The sequence below is a fragment of the Anomaloglossus baeobatrachus genome, chromosome 4, assembly GCF_048569485.1.
Source record: "Anomaloglossus baeobatrachus isolate aAnoBae1 chromosome 4, aAnoBae1.hap1, whole genome shotgun sequence".
NCBI lineage: Eukaryota > Metazoa > Chordata > Amphibia > Anura > Aromobatidae > Anomaloglossus > Anomaloglossus baeobatrachus.
The window spans coordinates 50,461,136-50,482,243 of NC_134356.1; the positions used below are offsets into that span (position 1 = coordinate 50,461,136).

At 49.6% G+C, this 21,108-nt stretch overlaps 1 long non-coding RNA gene across 1 annotated transcript in view; it reads right to left on the reverse strand.

The window, feature by feature from the left end:
• Positions 1–9,987, reverse strand: part of LOC142301196 (uncharacterized) — a 43,191-nt gene extending 33,204 nt beyond the window's left edge. The window contains exon 1 of the long non-coding RNA XR_012752708.1: positions 9,817–9,987. This is a non-coding gene — a long non-coding RNA (uncharacterized LOC142301196). The remainder of the gene's footprint in view (positions 1–9,816) is intronic.
• Positions 9,988–21,108: the final 11,121 nt, after the last annotated feature.

Genomic DNA, 21,108 nt, shown 5'->3' on the forward strand with positions numbered 1-21,108 from the left:
TTATTTTCATCACATACTACCCTAATCATTCCCCCAATTTGCTTGTCTTTTTCTTTTTCCTTTGTTTCTTCCTCCTTTCTTTTCTCCCTCCCTTCCTTTTATCCTCCCTTCCTTCTTTTCTCCCTCCCTTCCACCCTTCCTTTCATCCTCCTGTCCTTCTTTTCATCCTCCCTCCCTTCCTTTCATCCTTCCTTCTTTCCTTAGTTTCTTCCTTCCATTTCTTCCACCCTCACTCCCTTCCTTGCTTTCATCCTCCCTTTCTTCCTTGCTTTCATCCTCCCTCCCTTTCTTCCTTCCTTCCTCCCTTCTTTTCTCCCACCCTCCCTTCCTTCCCTTCATACTCCTTTTGTTCCCTCCTTCTTTTTTTCCCCCCTTTCCTTTTATCCTCCCTTCTTTTCTCCCTCCCTTCCTTTCCTCTATTCTTCCTCTCTTCCTTCCTTTCAATCTCCCTCCCTTTCTGTCCTCCTCCCTTCTGCCCTTCTTTTCTCCCTCCCTTCCTTTCATCCTCCCTTCAATCCTTCGTTCCCACCTCATTCTTTTCTCCCCCTCCCTTCCTTCCTTTCATCCTCCCTCCCTTCCTTTCACCCTCTATACCTTTCCTTCCTTTCTCTCTTTTTTCTCCCTTCCTTTCTTCCTTTCATCCGTCTTCCTTCCTTTTATCCTCCCTACCTTCTTTTCATCCTCATTTTCTCCCTCCTCCCTTCCTCCCTTCTTTTCTCCCTCCCTTCCTTCCTTTCATCCTCCCTCCCTTTTGATCCTTCCATTCTCCCTCCCTTCCTTCCTCTCTCCTTTCCTTTCTTCCTTGCTCATTTCTTTTCTCCCTCCCTCCCTTCCTTTCTTTCTGCCATCCTCCCTTCCTCCGTTCTTTCCTCCTTTCTTTTCTTCCTTTCATCCTCCCTCCCTTCCTTTTATCCTCCCTCCCTTTCCTTCCTCCCTATTTTTCTCCCTCCTTTACTTCCTTTAAACCTCTTTTCCATCCTTCATTCATTCCTCCCTTCTCTTTTCACCCTCCTTTCCTTCCTTTCATCCTCCCTCCGTTCCTCTCATCATCCCACCCTTCCATCTTTCATTCTTTCCTCTCTTCTCTTCTCCCTCTTTCTCCCTTCCTTCTTTTCATCCACCCTCCTTTCCTTCCTTTGACCCTCCCTCCCTTCCCTTCCATCCTCCCTCCCTTCCATCCTTCATTCCTTCCTCCCTTCTCTTCTCCCTCTCTCCCTCCCTTCCTTCTTTTCATCCTCCCTCCTTTCCTTCCTTTCACCCTCCCTCCCTTCCCTCCTCCCTCTCTTCCATCCTTCATTCCTTCCTCCCTTCCTCCCTTCTTTTTTCCCTCTCTCCCCTCCCTTCCTTCTTCTCATCCTCCCTCCTTTCCTTCCTTTCACCCTCCCTTCCCTTCCATCCTCTCTCCCTTCCATCCTTCATTCCTTCCTCCCTTCTTACCTCCCTCTCTCCCTCCCTTCCTTCTTTGAATCCTCTCCCTTTCCTTCCTTCCTTCATTCCTTCCTCCCTTCTTTTCTCCCTCTCCCTCCCTTCCTTCTTTTCATCCTCCCTCCTTTCTTTCCTTCTTTTCATCCTCCCTCCTTTCCTTCCTTCCTTCCTTCCTTTTGACAATTCCAGCTTTTAAAATTGGATAAACATGTTCAATAATATTAGGATAAGACGAAACTGGATTATTTTTTGATGGTGTTAAATTCTACCTGACATCACATTACTTACTTTTGGTGGACATTGTCTGCTCTGATTGACTATTCCTTATGGCCAGCTCCTAAAAGAAAGATTTTCCCAGTGTTTTCATTTCTTCTCTTGCCTTCCCCTTCCTGTTCTTTCTTTTCTCCCGCTCTCCCTCCCTTCCTTCTTTTCATCCTTCCTTCTTTCTTTTCCCCGCTCCTCCAGTCCTTCCCTTGCTTCCACCTTCTCCATATCATTTCACTCTTCCTTTTTTCTTCCAACTTCTATATTAATGCTTCAACTATACTTGAACTTTAAGATCTAGATAATAGAAAGCACAAACCGCTTAATGAATAAATAACCTGATTTACATTTTAATACGGCTCGGCTGAGCGCTCCTGTGTTCTCTGTGAGAGCCGCTGGCAGCAGGGGCGGACATATTGGTGCAACCTGTGCAGAAGAGGTAAGGGGGCCCATTACTACCTCCAAATCAGTCAGACATATTATTTAATTACAAAGGGTCCATGCACTGTTCTTCCACAGGGGTCCTCTTCTGCCTTTGTCCGTCACTGGCCGGCTGACTCCTCTGGTATTGGCGTATCTCCCAGGGAACAAAGGGATCTGGTGTCCAAAATTGGTTTGTTGAATTCCTTTTCCCCCACCATGCTCTTTTTTAGGAGAGGAGTCAAGAGGCTCCTATACAATTAGACTCCAGAATTTTTTAAGAGGCGGGCAGCTCTTACTGAATCAGGAACGTCTCACTCCAACAAACCCCCTCACCAAGACCGGCGAGAAAATCAGCTTGGTTGATTTTACAAAGGTTAAGAATTGTCCCTTATTTGAATGTTGAAACTGTTAAAGGGTATCTGTCAGCAGGTTTTTGCTGTGTAATTGTGGCGCCCCTGAGGCTTCAGTAGCCACAGAGTATTGCAGCTCATTTAGTTGCAGTATTCACCTCGAGGTAAGGAATGGGTTAATCACCAAGAAAGAATAATTGTTTTTCTTTTTCCTATGCAAATGTTGATATTGATTGCATGATGATACTGCTGACTGGTAACTGCTGAACATGTTTGAAACTGTTCATTGATGGTGCCTCCCATAAAGGGAAGAATTTTATGTTATTTGTTTAATGCATACAAAAATATTGCAGTGTACTAATTTTGTATAGTTGCAGCCCGGGAGTGCTGCCATTTGCGGTGGGGGAATGTGTTGTCCCAGAGGCTTCAGTCGCCACAGAGTATTACAGCTCATTTAGTTGCAGTATTCACCCCGAGGTAAGGAGGGGGTTAATCCCTAAGAAAGAATAATTGCTTTTCTTCTTCCTATGCAAATGTTGATATTGATTGCATGATGATACTGCTGACTGGTAACTGCTGAAAATGTTTGAAACTGTTCATTGATGGTGCCTCCCATAAAGGGAAGAATTTTATGTTATTTGTTTAATGCATACAAAAATATTGCAGTGTACTAATTTTGTTTAGTTGCAGCCCGGGAGTGCTGCCATTTGCTGTGGGGGAATGTGTTGTCCCAGAGGCTTCAGTCTCCACAGAGTATTGCAGCTCATTTAGTTAGTTAGTGTAGTATTCACCTCGAGGTAAGGAGGGGGTTAATCCCTAAGAAAGAATAATTGCTTTTCTTCTTCCTATGCAAATGTTGATATTGATTGCATGATGATACTGCTGACTGGTAACTGCTGAAAATGTTTGAAACTGTTCATTGATGGTGCCTCCCATAAAGGGAAGAATGTTATGTTATTTGTTTAATGCATACAAAAATATTGCAGTGTACTAATCTTGTTTAGTTGTAGCCCGGGAGTGCTGCCATTTGCTGTGGGGGAATGTGGCGTCCCTGAGGCTTCAGTTGCCACAGAGTATTGCAGCTCATTTAGTTGCAGTATTCACCTCGAGATCAGGAAGGGGTTAATCAATGATGCTCCCCATTCACACTTTCCATAAAGCTTAGGAGCCTCTCTCTGGGGAGCTGTGCTAGGGTAGGCATGGGGTTGGCCATCACGAAGCATGGGAATTCCCAGGTAACTAGGACAACCACCTGGGAGGGCAGATTACACTTGGGGTAGAAATAGGAGCAAACTGATACAATCACTAGACAGTCTAACTAGGACATTAGTTCTGGAACACCTTGACTTCCTTCTTCTCTCTTCACGGGGCCTGGGGCTGTGGGTGCTACCGCTCAGCCCAGGTGCCTCACAGCTACAAGGACCACTCATACAAGGGACTTTCTTCTTCTTTCCAACACCGGTGACTTCTCCTAACTTATCTGGGGTCGGTGGAGCCCATCACAGCGGGTGACAAGTACTAACCGGGCGAGCGGCACAGCACAAAGAGTGAGTAAAGACACCTGGAACCGCAGCTATAGACTCTACCTCTTGATTACTGTCACCGCCGCCCCTCAACTCAGCGCCCAAATGCCATCACTACTTTCCTCATCATCCTCCCCAGGGCCCACTCCACCTGTGGGGAGCGATACCATCCCAGGCTGCTACTACCATCCGCCCCGGAGGACAGCAACAGCAGCGGCGGCTAAATCCTTGGCCGTATACCACAGGTGGTGTCACAACATTCATCCTACTACTATTCGCATCATCATGCCTCTCTATTGGTGTACACCTCGGGGCACGAAGCCGACCATCCAAATCATCACACCAGCCATTTGACGAGTAAACTCAGGTATGAGATACCCCCATGCCTGAATCCCCCTGCCCTCTGGGTGCTACATAATCTTAGTGGAGCATGATGTAGCAGAAGAGACCCTGATTCCAGCGATGTGTCACTTAATAAGCTGTGTTTTTGTGTTTCAATGAAATCAGTGTTTTATCAGCAGGAGATTATCACTACAGGACTATGCGTCTCGCACCTCCTAGTTCAGCCATGCCCCCAACACTGATTAGCAGCTTTTTGTCAATATACTGTGTGTACAGAAAGCTGGCAATCAGTGGTATGGACATGGTTATACAGAGCTCAGCATTCTGAGATCTGCTGAAGAGAACTGTGACTCCAGCCCAACTGCTGCAATACACTAAGTGATACATCACTGGAATATGGGTCTCTGTCCCTCCATCATGCTGCTGTCAGATTACATGCCAAAAATCTGCAGATAGATTGCATTTAAGTGGAGTGAATCTCTTAAAATGATAGTAACCAAAATGTCTGTATTCAATAAACATTTTCGGTTACCTTGGTCTGCAATTGTCTCCTTTTTGGCCAAGAGCCGCTCCTCAGCCTGCGTGCCAACAAATGCAGATAGATGATGTGATGGGAGCAGACTGTCACGCTAGGTATGGCAAAGTACCAAACGACAGGTAAGGGAAGGGGACCCCTGCGTCTAGGGAAGGGGCAGATGGTGAATGTGACGCCCTGGCCTATCAGGTCGTCACAGGGTATTCTGCACAGTATCCACCCTCCTTAGTTACGGATCCTGGTCCTTTGGTGTTGTTAACAGCTTGGCCAATCAAAACCCTAGGAACACTTCCCACTTGAACCTACCAGACACACCATTGGGGGGCCAGAAGGGAATAGGGCTGCCCATCTGGGGGTTGCTGAGGAGAAAGTGAGGACAGTGACAGTTGAGTTGAGTGGAGTTGAGTTTGGAGTTGAGAGGAGAGAGGAGGTGAAGTGGCTCTCCAGAGGAGAGGCCATGGAGGAGAGCTCCTGTGTACTATGTGGCAGATGGTCTGGGCATGGTAGGAGCTGGAACCCCGGTCTCAGGGGACAGTGTCAAGGGGCACGGATTGCCAAGGAGGGCAGCCGGCGGCCTTGAGCTATCACCGGGCAGGGGCCAGGGCACGACGGGGTACGTGGACCCCAGGCCGGAAAGTAGCTTCACGCGTTCCGGTAATTTAACCGACAGGGGTGAAGACTTCAAGTGTCATCCCAAACCTGCTCCAAAATCGGGGTACTAGCGCACCGATGGGATAGGACTTTCCCACTACAGTCCAAAGAAATCCTATGCGTGAACCCTGAGAGCAAACTCACTCCGTTAGTCATACGGGTGAGCGGGACCCGGAGAGATCCAAACCAACGGGTCCAATTGAGACTAAGGTGCTAGGGACAGGGCAACAGACCAACAACAACACCAAGGGCACGGATCCAGGCATGCTCCCCGCAGGCTACAGGGGTGTTCAGAATTCTGGTTTACAAGCTGTCAATGTGGTTATTCTGGGACTGAGTGAGTACCTTGGAAACCCCTGTTCCTATTCCCCCACGGCACCCGAACATCATCCCAACCATCAACGGGCCCCGGGACACAAACCCCCTACCCACGGAGGGGTTAAACATCAGACTGCCGCACCATTGTTACCGGGCTCCCCAACGGCAGCGGTGGTCCCTCACATTACCACGTAACGTGGGTGGTGTCACGAACTTTCCAAAACCCCCCTGTACATATCTCCCCCCTCTTCTTTTAATCGAGTGGCCGCGCGACCCCCGGGTCCGGAGACCCCTCGAGCCACCGCGGATCCGGATCTGAGTTGCAGCAGCCCGGCTGCTTGCCCGGGGGCGGTACATGACCTCTGACCAAACTTACAACTGGTCACTGGGGTCCCTAGATAGGTTCCACAGCTATGCGAAAAGTCGCATATGACACGCCCACCAAGGCCGTGCAGGGGCACTTGGAACCGGGTCGGTTCTGTTGGGATGTCACGGTGGCAGGGCCCGACTCTGTGACCCTGGCGGTGTCGTTTAAAGATACAGGGTAATGTATATATATAAGTCGTGATGCTGTGGCGCCCCTGACCTGGTCAGGCACCACTGAGTACTGCACCCATGCTGGGTCAGTACAACACAAGCAATCCAGAAGGCTGACCGAGGTGTGGACACTCAGGCACATAGTAACCAGGTCTCCCACATTGACCTTTGAAGGGACCCCTGGGGAATCCAGGAGGGGGTGTGGCCTCCATCTCCACTCAAGTGGTGTGGTAGAGAGCCTGGTTGCTAGAGTTGCGGAGGCAGGCACAGAGGGGAGGGAGTAGTGAACCAAGTCAGTTAGTGAAGCTGAGGGATAGAGAGCAGTCGCAAGGAGGCTCCCTGCAGGTTGTCACTAGTCAGACACCACAGGTGCAGTGGCTGCTGGCGGGGGAGGATGGCCACTTGGAAGTGCTGCCCGAAAACCACCCGAGGCCAGAGCGCAAAGGGGTGGCTGAGTACAGGGACTGCCAGGTGAACCAGGCCCGCACAGGGTTACAGGTCCCCAGAGCAGGGGCCCATTCAGTTGGCCTGCTCAACCTGCAGGAGAGGGCACTTCATGCCCTTTGACAACCAAAATACAGAGTCCGCAGCCACGTAGCAACGAGAGGGCCCATAGGTGACCAGAGGCAAGCAGCTGGAGTTACCTGGTCCAGGCTACAAGCAAACGGGCTGAAAAGGGGAGAACAGGCGGAAGCAGCTTCCCTGGGTGCCCCCGTAGGACTTCAAGTCTGGGTCACCACAAAAATAAGAGGGCTAGGAAGGCGAGTCAGTAGCCACTACCTAAGTCAGCCTGAAGGAGCCTGGTTCCCCACTTGGAGCATCACAGCATCGCCCGGGTTACTCACCCCTGCCACCTGAAGTGAGTAAAAACCCTGTAAGACATTCCTGCTGTGCGTGTGAGTTCTTCTGCGACCTGTGGTACCACCCACCTACACCGGGCCCTGGGGCCAGCCTCACTCTTGGGAGGCTATCACATCTAACTGCGCTTACCATCAGCCCCAGGCGTCCCCTAAACTGCAGTGGCGGTTGCTCTGACCGCAATACCGAGAGTGGCGTCACGAATCCCATAGAAGTCAACCTACCTGTGACCAGAAGGAGCCAGGACGTGCAGTCCCTGAAGACCCTGAGATGACCTGAAGGTAACGGGGCCACGGGGCGGCACAATGCCACCTATGTATTCGGCAACAGATAGGCGACGCTGCGGGACGGGACCGCTGGGGCAGATGGTGATGTAGCTAAGATGATACAGCTCCCCAGAGGTGGAGCTGGACCCCAGGGCAACCGTAAGAGGATTTTAGCAGTTGTTGTGCTTTGAATAGCGCAGGGCTGGCGGCGCAGACAATGATTCCAGGACACAGCGGTATGCAGTCATTAGTTCTTTTACTCGCAATTGGCAATTCCAGGTTATCATGGCCGGTCAAACATCACCCTCAGAATGCTGGGTCCTATGGTGACGGGATCCAGACGATCCCCTGGCAATTCGGAGGCACAGAACTGGTGTTCCTTTCTGTATCCCTTTTCCCTTTCCTGGTCATCTTCCTGCTCTGGCTTCACCCTCCGGTCCTGCACCCTCACACACAGTGCCCCGAGCCGGTGTCCGCGGGCCTTATTTGGGTTGCTCCTCTGCCCTTTTTCCCTTGCCCTCTATGGTCACCTTTCTGGTGGATTTGCGTGTGGCTGCGGCTTCGGCACATAAAGATACCTCAGCCACCTTAGGCATCCCTAGTGCTGGATCTTAAATAGGGAACAGTTGGGATGAGCTCTTCGTCAACCTTACTAAATGCTAAAGGAAGACACAAGGGGGTCATGATCTACTTATCCACAGATGATACAGGCAGGAGTTCAGCAAAGCTTCAGCAATGATACCACAGATGAGTAAAAGCCACCTGCTTGCAACCAGAGCTAGAATGAACTGAATAATCTCTCCAGCACCAGTCCAGGGAAGAAGGGCATATTTAAGCACCATGAGAATACTGATGATCAGCAGATGGGTGGAAGGTGAGCTCCTGCTGGGTGCATAAGAGGGAGAGATGAAAATCCAGCAGGAAAGCTACCTATTACAATGAATACTAACAGAAGGTAACAGCAGGAAATGTGGCGCCCTGGACAAGCCAGGACGTCACAGGTACTGCAACAACACACCCCACACCCCGGTCAGGAACACCGAAGTCAGACACAAATCCTTGTTGCCTCCCTCCAGGGGCTGATGTCCACACCAGGTGGGGCGGAGCCAGGCGGTTGGCTCCTTCCACCGAGGAGTTCACAGTCCTGGAGGCGGGAAAGAAGGGCAGTTAGATAGTGAAAAGGAGTAGAGAGTGAGAGTCAGGGAAAGTGGTAGTGGAGGAACTGACTGGCCGTGTCCGGGTACGTGGCCCGGGCACCTGACAGCAAGGTTGGCAGACGGTGGTGACCGTCTGCAGGAGATGCCGATTTCCACACAACCGAAAGGACCGGGGACGGGCGGTGGACCGCCGGTACCGGATCGGGGAGCGAAGAGAAGCCAGCACCATCCGGCAGGGCCTACGGACCCTGACCAGGCTAGGAGTCACCGTTAAACTGGTCAAATTCGTCAGCGACGGGAACCTCCGGGGTTTCCCAGCAGTAAAGACCCGACTGAAGGCAACCGTCCAAACCGTGAGGGAGAGAAAGCTACCGCCAGAGCTAGAGCTCCCAGGGCCAGAGCCTGCGGGCAAACAGGGCTCCCTTAGCCAACCAACCGCTGGGGAGCGGGTTACCGGTGGGAAGCCATTGGGGCCGAGAACATCATACTGGTGCAGGGAGAGACAGTTACCGCCAACCTTACTGGCTGAGTAAGTACCACCGTGCCGTCTGGCACTGCGCTGCCCCGCAACCCTGCACCTGACCAGGCCCCGCAATTCACCAACTGGACAACAACTCCGGGCCCCGGGACTACCAAAATCCCCCTACCCACGGAGGGGAGAGAAACATCCCAGCTGCTCCCTGTCATCGCTCCCGGGATCCCCGTACAGAGCAGCGGTAGTGCCCCAACCTCACCACACACCGTGGGTGGCGTCACAAACCGACATCCCAAACCCCAACAAACCACCCCTTTCACTCACGGGCGAGGAGCGCCTCTCGAGTCCCCGGATCCGGCCCACCGCTCGAGCCACCGAGCAGCAGCAGCAGCAGCAGCGCCGGACCCGAGCGTGGTGAGCGCAGCGCCCCGCCGACCGCGACAGAACAATAGGAAGCCAGGGAGCATTTTGCGCAGCCAAACACTGTGACCTTCTATTGCCAGACACCACAGGACTCTCTGTCATCCGTGACACACCCCTGACACAGACATGTTCATAGGCTGTACTGACTTTGAGAAATCATTGATTTTTTTTGGAATAGGAACCTTTCATTCTTTCTTTCTCTCTTTTTTTTACTATATCTTATTGGGAAGAAGAATGGGCGTCATGTGGATGGTGAGTCTAGTGCTTACCGTAGCCTTTCTCCTCGTCTTTAATCCCATTGATGTTCTAGCTGTAAAAGCTCGGTAATTTTGTTCTGAATTTATTTTCCATCTGTCGTACGTGCGCGGTGGATTGAATAAGCCCTGCCAGCAGCGATATATTGTCCTCCGCTCTGCATACAGCCTGCAGCTTCCTCTCGTTAGCTGTGATTGTTCAGGAATGGGAGCAATCAGCAGCTCCAAATGACTCTAATTATTCCAAACAGACGCACCAAATCCAGCAGGTGTTTGGGTGCAGGGGACGCTGCTAACGATTAACCCCTTACCCTAAGGATTTATGACCTACTCATCATTAGGGTGTATTAGGCGCATCACCCTCTTAATAGACTCCCAATAACCTCTATCTACTGCAGGAAAATCCGTCTCCATCTCCTACTATAGGAACCAATAAAAGCTCTTCAGCTTCACAACACTTTACTGCTCTTTGGTGCCCAGACAACCCAATTATGAGGTAGGAAAACCAAATTGTTGATTTGGATTCATCTTAGTTTCAACTCTAGATTACCATGACTTTAAGAATAATGTGTTGTTCTCGTTCTCTATTTACTCATTTACCCTATATATTATTAAAGGGCATCCTTCATTTAGGATCTCTTGGTCGGAAAAGAGCTGTGTAGAGCATTTCTCTCTGGAGGGCCTGACCTGTCGTACATTACACAAATGTCTTATTGAAGGTGTATACTATGTAATTGTCGCAGACGGGTGCCGCCTCCGCTGCGGCAACCGGGGCTGCTCAAGTGGCGCTCGGGTCCGGGATCGTGTCTGGGGCTTGAGTGGTGATCGGACCCGGGGCTCGTGAAACTGCCCGTCCACGCACACAGTGAAAGAGGGGTGTATTTACAGAGGAGATTGTCTGTAACGCCACCCGTGGGTTGCGGTGATGGGATAGTGGCACCGTCGCTGCCTCTCGGGGCCAGCGCCTGAGACCGATGGTGTGAGGGCAGCAAGGTGGTATTCCCCCACGGGTAGGGGAGGTGTAGTCCTGGGGCCCAGGTGTAGGTAGGGAGCAGTACTGGGGTGCCGTTGGCAGGTTGGATCGGATGACACCGGTGTACTCACACTTAGGAAGAATTCACACAGAGTCCGTATTGTAAACCGAGGCCGGATGCCGGTTGCCTCTGGAGTTGTGTGCTGGTCCCGCAGACGGGTTGGTAAGGTAGGGGCCCTTCCTCCTGCACTTGTGTCTTGCTTTGTGTAGATTAAACTCGCTTGGAACAGGAGAAATCCGCTCCCCTGCAGCTTTGTATGCAGAGGGAGCCGTTGCCCACAGACACTGACCCGTGGGATCTCAATGGGTTCTTAGCGGACACCCTATTCCCCGCGTTGGGCTGCCGGTCTGCTCTATCTGGGCTTCTCTCCTCGGAAATAAGGCCTGGTACCTTGTCCCGCTGGTCAATTAACAAGGGGCTTGAAGCTTGCCTCGTCCCAGAGTCCAGGTACCCCGCCTGTGCACGGCCTCCGATCTGGATTCCCGTTGTCGGTACCGGCGGGCTGCAAACCTGCCTCAATCCTCTTCAGGTCTCCCGTGACCGGATCTCCGTCGCCTGTGGCCCTACAATGCCATATGCCACCTAGTCAGTCCTTCCGTGGTCCAAGGGCTCCAACCCTGACCACACTGCACTTCAGCTCCTGTCACCGACTGCTCACTCCACTCCAAACCACTGAACTGACTGCTCTCAACTCCAACTAAAACCTCCCTGGTTCCCTCCCCTTGTCACCTCTAGACCCCTAGGTGGGCGTTCCCATCTGCCTGGTCCCGCCCACTGGTGTGTCCTGGCTGACATGGGGGGAGCGACTAGGATTTGTGGCTGGTGTTCCTATGTGTGGGATGTGTGGTATTAATTCAAAAGGAGGAGGCGATTCCTGTACCCTTGGAGGGGGTTACAGTGATCTGTGACTACCTTATTTTGCCAGGGCGTCACATAATTTGAGAGCAACATGATGTAGAGGCAGAGATCCTGATTCCGGGGATGTATCACTTACTGGACCTGGGTGAACAGCTTGGTACAAGAACGGACATTAGACAAGGTATACAGCTTGTGCACTCTGATCGTTGGTTGCATCCGTTAGTGAACGATTCCCTGTGCGTCAGAGAGCCACAGGCCGACGGGAACTTCATGACTCTTGCATGCGGGATTGGGATGCTAGGCGGGGGGGAGGTGTCTACACTAGTAACATCAGAGAAGCTAATGGCTATGGAAAAGGTTAAGGAAAAGTGTTCCTTAAAGTGAAGTGTACCATAGAAAACATGTTTAAGGGCTACTTTGCATGCTGCGACATCGCTAGCCGACCCCGTCGCAGATGCGATATCTTGTGATAGCTGCCGTAGCGAACATTATCGCTACGGCAGCTTTACACGGACTTACCTGCCCTGCGACATCACTCTGGCCGGCGACCCGCCTCCTTCCTAAGGGACCGGGTCGTGCGGCGTCACAGCGACGTCACACGGCAGGTGGCCAATATAAGCGGAGGGGCGCAGATGAGCGGGACGTAAACATCCCACCCACCTCCTTCCTTCCTCATTGCAGGCAGGACGCAGGTAGGAGATGTTCCTCGCTCCTGCAGCTTCATACACAGCGATGTGTGCTGCCGCAGGAACGAGGAACAACATCGTGCCTGTCGCTGCAGCTAAATTATGGAAATGACCGACACTACACAGATCACCGATTTACGACGCTTTTGCGATCGTTTATCGGTGCATCTAGGCTTTACACGTTGCGACGTCGTTACTGGCGCCGGATGTGCGTAGCGATGTCGCAATGTGCAAAGTACCCCTAAGAGTTGTGCCCGCTGAAGTTGTGTTGAAAGAACTTTGCCTAGTGTCCAGTAAAAGATTGATGTTGGACAAATCCAACACTTTGTCACTGTCCCCTATGGACGTGTCCTGGGTTGAAAGGCAGCCTAACAAAAAGTATGATATATATAGTATGGGAGGAATAGAACTAGTTGATAGCACCGCGGAAAAGGACTTGGGCATAATAGTGGATCCCACATTCAACATGAGCCAACAATGCTGAGCTGCAGCTAAAAAGGACAACAAAATACTGGGATGTATCAAGACAAGCATTGAATCTAGATCAAGAAAGGTAATTATTCCCCTATACTCTGCCCTGGTCAGACCCCACCTGTACAGGTACTTTGTCAATTCAAGAAAGACATCAATATTTTGGAACAAGTCCAGAGAACCAAGATGGTAGAAGGTCTGCAAACCATGTCATATGAAGAACGGCTAAAAGAACTAGGAATGTTTAGTTTGAAAAAGAGAAGGCTGAGAGGAGACTTAATAGCGGTCTACAAATATCTGAAAGGAGGTCACAGTGCAGAGGGAACTACCCTATTCTCATTAGCACAAGGAAGTACAAGAAGCAATGGGATGAAATTTAAAGGGAGGAGATTCAGATTAGACATTAGGAAAAACTTTCTGACAGTGAGGCTAGTCAGGGAGTGGAACAGACTACCACGGGAGGTAGTGAGCTCTCCATCAATGGAAATCTTCAAACGGAAACTGGATAAACACATAACTGGGATGATTTAGGAAAGCCTGCACTCACAGGGGGTTGGACTCGATGGCCCTTGAGGTCCATTCCAACTCTACCATTCTATGATACTATGATTCTATGACTTACACCCAGCCATGACCACCACCACCACTAACTCACTTGCTCTATGAAGAGGGCCGAGGTGCAGACAACTGGTGGGAACTACTCGCCCACAGCTACCACCCCATACCCCCCTACACTCCACCTATCTTCCATGTACAGTCCGGGGTTGGCCATTCTCTACCTGCCCTCCATGTATAGTTCAGGGTCTTTCTCTCTCTACCTGACCTCCATGTTTATGAGCGCTCGAGTTGTTGGGGTAATTATTACGAGTAGAGTCTGATCATGTAACATAAGGACTTGGAGGCTCCAGCATTTTCATTTATATTTTATCACCAAATAATATCTCAGGACCCTATTATACTGACCTGAGACTGTGGAATATAACCGGATTAACCTCTCAAGTCCTTATTACATAGGGACATCGTATCGGATCACGTATATACCGTACTGCCGCATGCATTAGTAATTACACAGTGGCTATGAAACTACATAATGCATATGTACCAAGGTCTATTATTTACTCTTGGGATGATTTTATTCACATTTTTGCCCAGTTTACATATTATTGACCATTATGGTAATACTTGTATTTCCCATATTTTTTTTTGTGTGAATTATTCATGCACCAACGACCTTAGGAGACTTTAGAATAATGTGGGTGAAAACTTTTTTTTTCACATACTTATTACCATGGATAGATATTACAGAATGTCCCCTAGATTTCAGCATAAACATACTTTTAATCTGGCCTCCACATTGCTTTTCACTACAGCATTCCTCTATCTGGCGCGATAGATCTGGGGACTGTTCATCCAGAAGTCTTTTGATTATGAACAACGGGGCAGAGCTACAAAGAAAAACTGTAGCCAGAAGCTAGAAAGGGTTAAATGAATATATATTTGCCTTATAGGATTTTTATGTCAGTCTTAAACTATAAAAAGTTAAGTTCTCACCATTGGGGTAGAGTTTTTAAAACCTTTAGGATACATTCGCTCTGGCTGGCGACCCGCCTCCTTACTAAGGGGGTGGGTCGTGCGACGTCACAGCGACATCACACGGCAGGCGGCCAATAGAAGCGGAGGGGCGGAGATGAGCGGGATGTAAACATCCTGCCCACCTCCTTCCTTCCGCATGGCCGGTGGAGGTAGGTAAGGAGATGTTCCCCGCTCCTGCAGCTTCACACACAGCGATGTGTGCTGCCGCAGGAACGAGGAACAACATCGTATCTCCTATCGGTGCGACATTACGAAAATGACCGACGCTACACAGATCACCGATTTTTGACTCTTTTGCGATCGTTTATCAGCGCATGTAGGCTTTACACGTTGCGAAGTCATTACCGGCGCCGGATGTGCGTCACTTTCGATTTGACCCTGACGATATCGCAGTAGCGATGTCGTAACGTGCAAAGTACCCCTTACAGTGTAAATGTACCTTAAGTCACCACATGTCATGAGTGTGTCCGGCTCTGGGGAAACCTCTCGCGAGTCTGGGATCAGAAGGTCACAACGCCTTATTGCTTGCAGATCCACTACTTTTATTTTAGTTAAATATACTTGCTTTTAGTGTTGTAGGGGTTAAGGTTTCTTTCCTATCTGGGTGTCCTTTGTAGCCTAAGGGGTACTTTGCACACTACGACATCGCAGGTGCGATGTCGGTGGGATCATGTCGAAAGTGACGCACTTCCGGCGTTGCTCTCGCCATTGTAGTGTGTAAAGCCTAGATGATACGATTAATGAGCGCAAAAGCGTCGTAATCGTATCATCGGTGTATCGTCGGCGAAAACCATAATTACCTTGCTGCTACGGTCCGATGTTGTTCCTCGTTCCTGCGGCAGCACACATCGCTGTGTGTGAAGTCACAGGAGCGAGGAACATCTCCTACCTGCGTCCCGGCCGCCAATGCGGAAGGAAGGAGGTGGGTGGGATGTTTACATCCTGCTCATCTCCGCCCCTCCACTGCTATTGGCCGCCTGTCGTGTGACGTCGCTATGACGCCGCACGACCCGCCCCCTTAATAAGGAGGCAGGTCGCCGGCCAGAGTGATGTCGCAGGACAGGTGAGTGCATGTGAAGCTGGCGTAGCGATAATGTTCGCTACGCCAGCTATCACCATGATATCGCATCTGCGACGGGGGCGGGGACTATCGCACTCGGCATCGCAGCATCGGCTTGCGATGTCGTAGTGTGCAAAGTACCCCTTAATCTCAGGTGCAGCTCTTTTGTGACCACTCCCCTTTGCTATAAAAAGTCATATGTCTTACCACCTTCATTCTTGTGATTACCACTTTGGAAAAAGCCAGTGTCTGGAAGAAGCTGAGGAGTTGTGACAGTTGCAGCTATGGTGCTTAGCTGCACTGGAGGAGCTTGAAGTGTTTTCCTTTGTCTATTTTCCCCATCTGTTTCCCTTCCCTTGTGTTGTATTATTGCAGTGGTGAGACTAGTGCTCTCGACAGCCTTCTCCCTAGCCAGGGTGAGTTCAAGGGCTTGTGCACATGATTGGCGACGAGGTGAAGGACCCATATCAGGACGTTAGAAAGTGCAGGGTTGAGCCTCGGGTGATTGGCAGGAGGTGACCACACTTCCCTCTCTCTAGCACAAGTGCTCACCATTGTATCGCGTTCCATGTGTACCCTGTGTTTCGGCTTTCGTTGGGAGTTCGCTTATACCTGGCTGCACCCGTATAGTCAATGCATGATACCACAATTGTAAAGGTCCTAAATGATCTGCCTTATGGTATTAGGCCCCACCTTGCTGACAGGCTCCGTAACCATTACGTAATCTGTTTCCATCAGAGGTAGTGACTGCACATACAGTAAAAACTTTCCAAGCACAATGTAAGAGCAATGTTCTCAGAGGTGGTTTGAATGTCATTCAGAATCTCTTATTTTTCTGTCACGCCGCCGTAATCTTAGAAGAATTTCTTTTTTTGTGTGTCAAAATAATTGAAAGTCTCCATTAAATCATTAGCGCTTTCACTGTAGCTGCCTTTTGTTACCTTCCCTATAAAAGGTGAGGACATTTCATTCATTAGACAGGCTAATAATTAAATATTCTGTCGTAACGCATAATGGTTCTTTAAATGACATAGGCCTCCATAGCAACGCAGATCGAGATGCAATGATTATAACTAAGATTCTTTCATATTACTTTTCAGAACAATGTTTAGGATGATAAGTAATTTTTTTTGGTCATTATGATTTGAAAAAGATTTATTAAATTGAGTTAATATTGAAAATTCTGAAAATATCAAGTCTGGCCATATACCCCCTAGATGCCTTGACCCATTGTGACCACATCATCTAAGCGGTTAAATAGAAGGAAGGCACTACCTCCACAATGTGAATGCATAGCACTGATTGGGTCTGGTATCGTGGTACGACTATGCTCATAGCAAATCTGTTGGCTCTAAGGTGTACTTTGCACGTTGCGACATTGCTACTGCGATCTCGTCGGGGTCAAATCGAAAGTGACGCACATCAGGCGCCAGTAACGACGTTGCAACGTGTAAAGCCTAGATGCGCCGATAAACGATCGCAAAAGCGTCGTAAATCGGTGATCTGTGTAGCGTCGGACATTTTCATAATGTCGCACCAATAGGACATACGATGTTGTTCGTCGCTCCTGCGGCAGCATACATCGCTGTGTGTGAAGCTGCAGGAGCAAGGAACCTCTCCTAACCTGCCTCCACTGCCAATGCGGAAGGAAGGAGGCGGGCGGGATGTTTACGTCCCACTCATATCCGCCTCTCCGCTTCTATTGGCCGCCTGCCGTGTGACGTCGCTGTGACGCCGCACGACCCGCCCCCTTAGGAAGGAGGTGGGTCGCTGGCCAGAGCGACGTCACAGGGCAGGTAAGTGCGTGTGAAGCTGCCGTAGCGATAATGTTCGCTACGGCAGCTATCACAAGATATCGCATGTGCGACGGGGGCGGGGACTATCGCGCTCGGCATCGCTAGCATTGGCTAGCGATGTCACAGCGTGCAAAATACCCCTAACAGACAGCCATGATAGACTCCACTATAAGAAGATTGAAGTGTCCCTTGAATGCACTGAAATATTGTTATATTGCGGTCTATCACGGCTTTTTATGAAAGCTGACCTGACAGACATGTTATGAGAATAGTCATATCACGATAACTGACCCAATATAGGGGCTCAACATAGTCTCATACAGGGGCTAGAAAATTGTCTCATACGGGTGCTAAAAAGAGTTAAAGAAACAATAAAAAAAATAAAAAAATCAAAGAAAGAACAAAAAAAAATTATTTTCCTCCTCCACTAAAATTATTAAGGTATGGCAGCACAAAAACTTTTTTTTTTTTTTAAGTTCTGTTGTGCAAAAGTAGAAAAACATATCAAACTCTTAACAATTGATATCAGCATTATAGAACTGAATAAAGTTAACTTGTCGTGGTGAATAATGAAAAATGATGGAGAAATTGCTTTACCCCCATTATCCCCTCAAAAATAAATAATTAAAAAAAATGTAAAATGTATTATAAGGGTTTTAAGGGGAATTTATCAGGAGTATGTAATAAAAACACTTTAGAGTAAGGTATGCCAAATTCATTTTACTTCAAAATATTAGTATAATTATTTAAAAAATAAAATTATATATAATATATATATATATATATATATATATATATATATATATATATTTATATATATTCAGTGTATATATACAATACAGACCAAACGTTTGGACACACCTTCTCATTCAAAGTTTTCTTTATTTTCATGACTCTGAAAATTGTAGATTCACATTGAAGGCATCAAAACTATGAATTAACACATGTGGAATGAAATACTTAACAAAACAGTGTGAAACAACTGAAAACATGTCTTATATTCTAGGTTCTTCAAAGTAGCCTCCTTTTGCTTTGATTACTGCTTTGCACATACTTGGCATTCTCTAGAAGAGATTCAAGAGGTAGTCACCGGAAATGGTTTTTCAACAGTCTTGAAGGAGTTCCCAGAGATGCTTAGCACTTGTTGGCCCTTTTTCCTTCACTCTGCGGTCCAGCTCACCCCAAACCATCTCGATTGGGTTCAGGTCTGGTGACTGTGGAGGCCAGGTCATCTGGCGTAGCACCTCATTACTCTCCTTCTTAGTCAAATAGCCCTTACACAGCCTGGAGGTGTGTTTGGGGTCATTGTCCTGTTGAAAAATAAATTATGGTCCAACTAAACGCAAACCGGATGGAATAGCACGCCGCTGCAAGATGCTGTGGTAGCCATGCTGGTTCTGTATGCCTTCAATTTTGAATAAATCCCCAACAGTGTCACTAGCAAAGCACCCCCACACCATCACACCTCCTCCTCCATGCTTCACGGTGGGAACCAGGCATGTAGAGTCCATCCGTTCACCTTTTCTACAAAGACACGGTGGTTGGATCCAAAGATCTCAAATTTGGACTCATCAGACCAAAGCACAGATTTCCACTGGTCTAATGTCCATTCCATGTGTTCTTTAGCCCAAACAAGTCTCTTCTGCTTGTTGCCTGTCCTTAGCAGTGGTTTCCTAGCAGCTGTTTTACCATGAAGGCCTGCTGCACAAAGTCTCCTCTTAACAGTTGTTCTAGAGATGAGAAGGTGTGTCCAAACATTTGGTCTGTACTGTATATATATTGTTATTAATTTTTTTTTGTTTACAAATTTTACTCCAAAGGGATCATCTTTTGTGTCTTTCATGTGCCAGAAAACAAAACCAGACGTCAGACAGAAGAGGACTGGACGTGAGCAGCGGGGTGGCCGAAAGGTGAGCATTGATTAAAAAAAGGAAAAAAGTAATACTGACCTCTCCGGTTGCCCCACTGCTCGTCGTCTGGTCCTGTTTCTGTTTTCTTTGTGCACCATACTGTATCTCCTAGACTTTAAGCTTCGTCCAGGCACTGGAGGTCGCTGTGCGCCATAAGGTCACAATGTTGACATTACAACCTTATGATGAGGGGGAAACTCCAACCTCTGAGAGTGTCCGGAAATAATGGAGAGGTCATAGTTTTTGTACACAATGGCGGAAAGAATAATTCCGAATTACAAATGTGACACCCCTGGACTATCAGGTCGTCACAGGGTACTGCACGCTCGTTTCCCTTAGTGCAGTATTCAAATTCCTCATGGTTCTGGGTCCCCATCTTACAGTGTTGCCTCCAACAGCAAATCAAATACTAGGAACACCCTGCACCACACCCACCAGACACACCAGTGGACGACTTGAGCGGAATAGGGTCGCCCACCTGGGGGTCAGGAAGGGAGGGTCAGGAGAGTGTCAGTAAAGGGAAGTGAAGTGAAGTGGAGGAAGCAGTGAGCAGTGGCTCCCTGGAGTAGCTCTCTAGGTTGCAGATGGTGGTCTGGATCTAGAGGAGTCAGACCCCCAGTCGCAGGGGATTGAGGCAAAGTGCCTGGACCTGTTGAGTGAACGGTCGGCAGCCTGCTCCTATCACCAGTCTGGGACCGAAGGCACAGCGGAGTACACGGACCCTAGGTCGGGGAGAAGCTTCAGGCAACCCGGCAATTAACCTGCGGAGAGCAGAGCCTTTATGGACTGTTCCCACCAGATCCAGAATCGGGGCACTAGCGCAACAAGGGGGATAGGGCCTTCCACATACGCAGCCCACTGAAATCCTAAGCGTGAGTCCTGAGAGCAGGCTCCCACACTTAGCTATAGTGGGAAGCGGGGCCCGGCAAGTTCCAGACTACCGGGCCACTACAGCAAAGCTAAATTTTGTGCCAGGAGGCAGGTGTGACGCCCTGGACTAGTCAGGTCGTCCCAGGTAGTCACACACATATCACCCCCCTCCCCGACCAGGTGACAACAGCCAACCTAGAAACCCTTGTCTCCACCCTCCAGGTTTGATGTCTACACCGGGGGCGGAGCCAGGCAGTTGGCTCCGCCCACCGAGGAGTTCACAGGCCTGGAGGCGGGAAAACAAACAATCACAAGTTGTAGTGCAGAGTAGAGAGAAGTCAAGTTCAAGGGCAGACCTGTGTCCAGGCCTGCCAACAGACTACTCCGGTGGCTGGGTTGGAGCCCAGCCACCTTTGGCAAGGAGGCAGATGGTGGTGGCCATCTAGAGGAGCTGGGATTACAGCCGGTGGAACCGTAGGGACCGGGGTCGGGCGGTGGCCCGCCGGTACCGAACCGGGGAACCGATTGGAAACCAGAGCACCAGGAGGGGTACTCAGACCCAGTACAAAGCCCTGAACCAACAGGGCCGAGTCAAATCAACTGATTGCGGACTGGACTTTAGGACCTATCCCACACAAGACCCGTTAGAAGACAACAGCCCAACCATACAGGGTAAAGCCACCGCCAAGGCATAGAGACTCAAAGGGCCAGCGTCTGCGGGCAACCGGATTCCTACGGCATATACAAGTCGGGGAGCGGGCTACCGTTGCTTAGGCATAGGAGTCAAACATTCATACAAAGAGGTGCAGGAGAAAGGCGGAAACCACCAACCTATTCTGGGAGAAGCTGCAGCCGGCTGCAGGCCCCGTTCATCACCCCGTTTGGTTTACCAGAGACTCCGGTGTCTTGTGTCATAGTAAGTACACCAGTGCCTTCGGGCCACGCACTACGCCGCACAGCATTAGCACCCTGCATGCACCCGCTCCCACACCTCGGCACCTACCTCGGGCCCCCGGGACCATCGCTCCC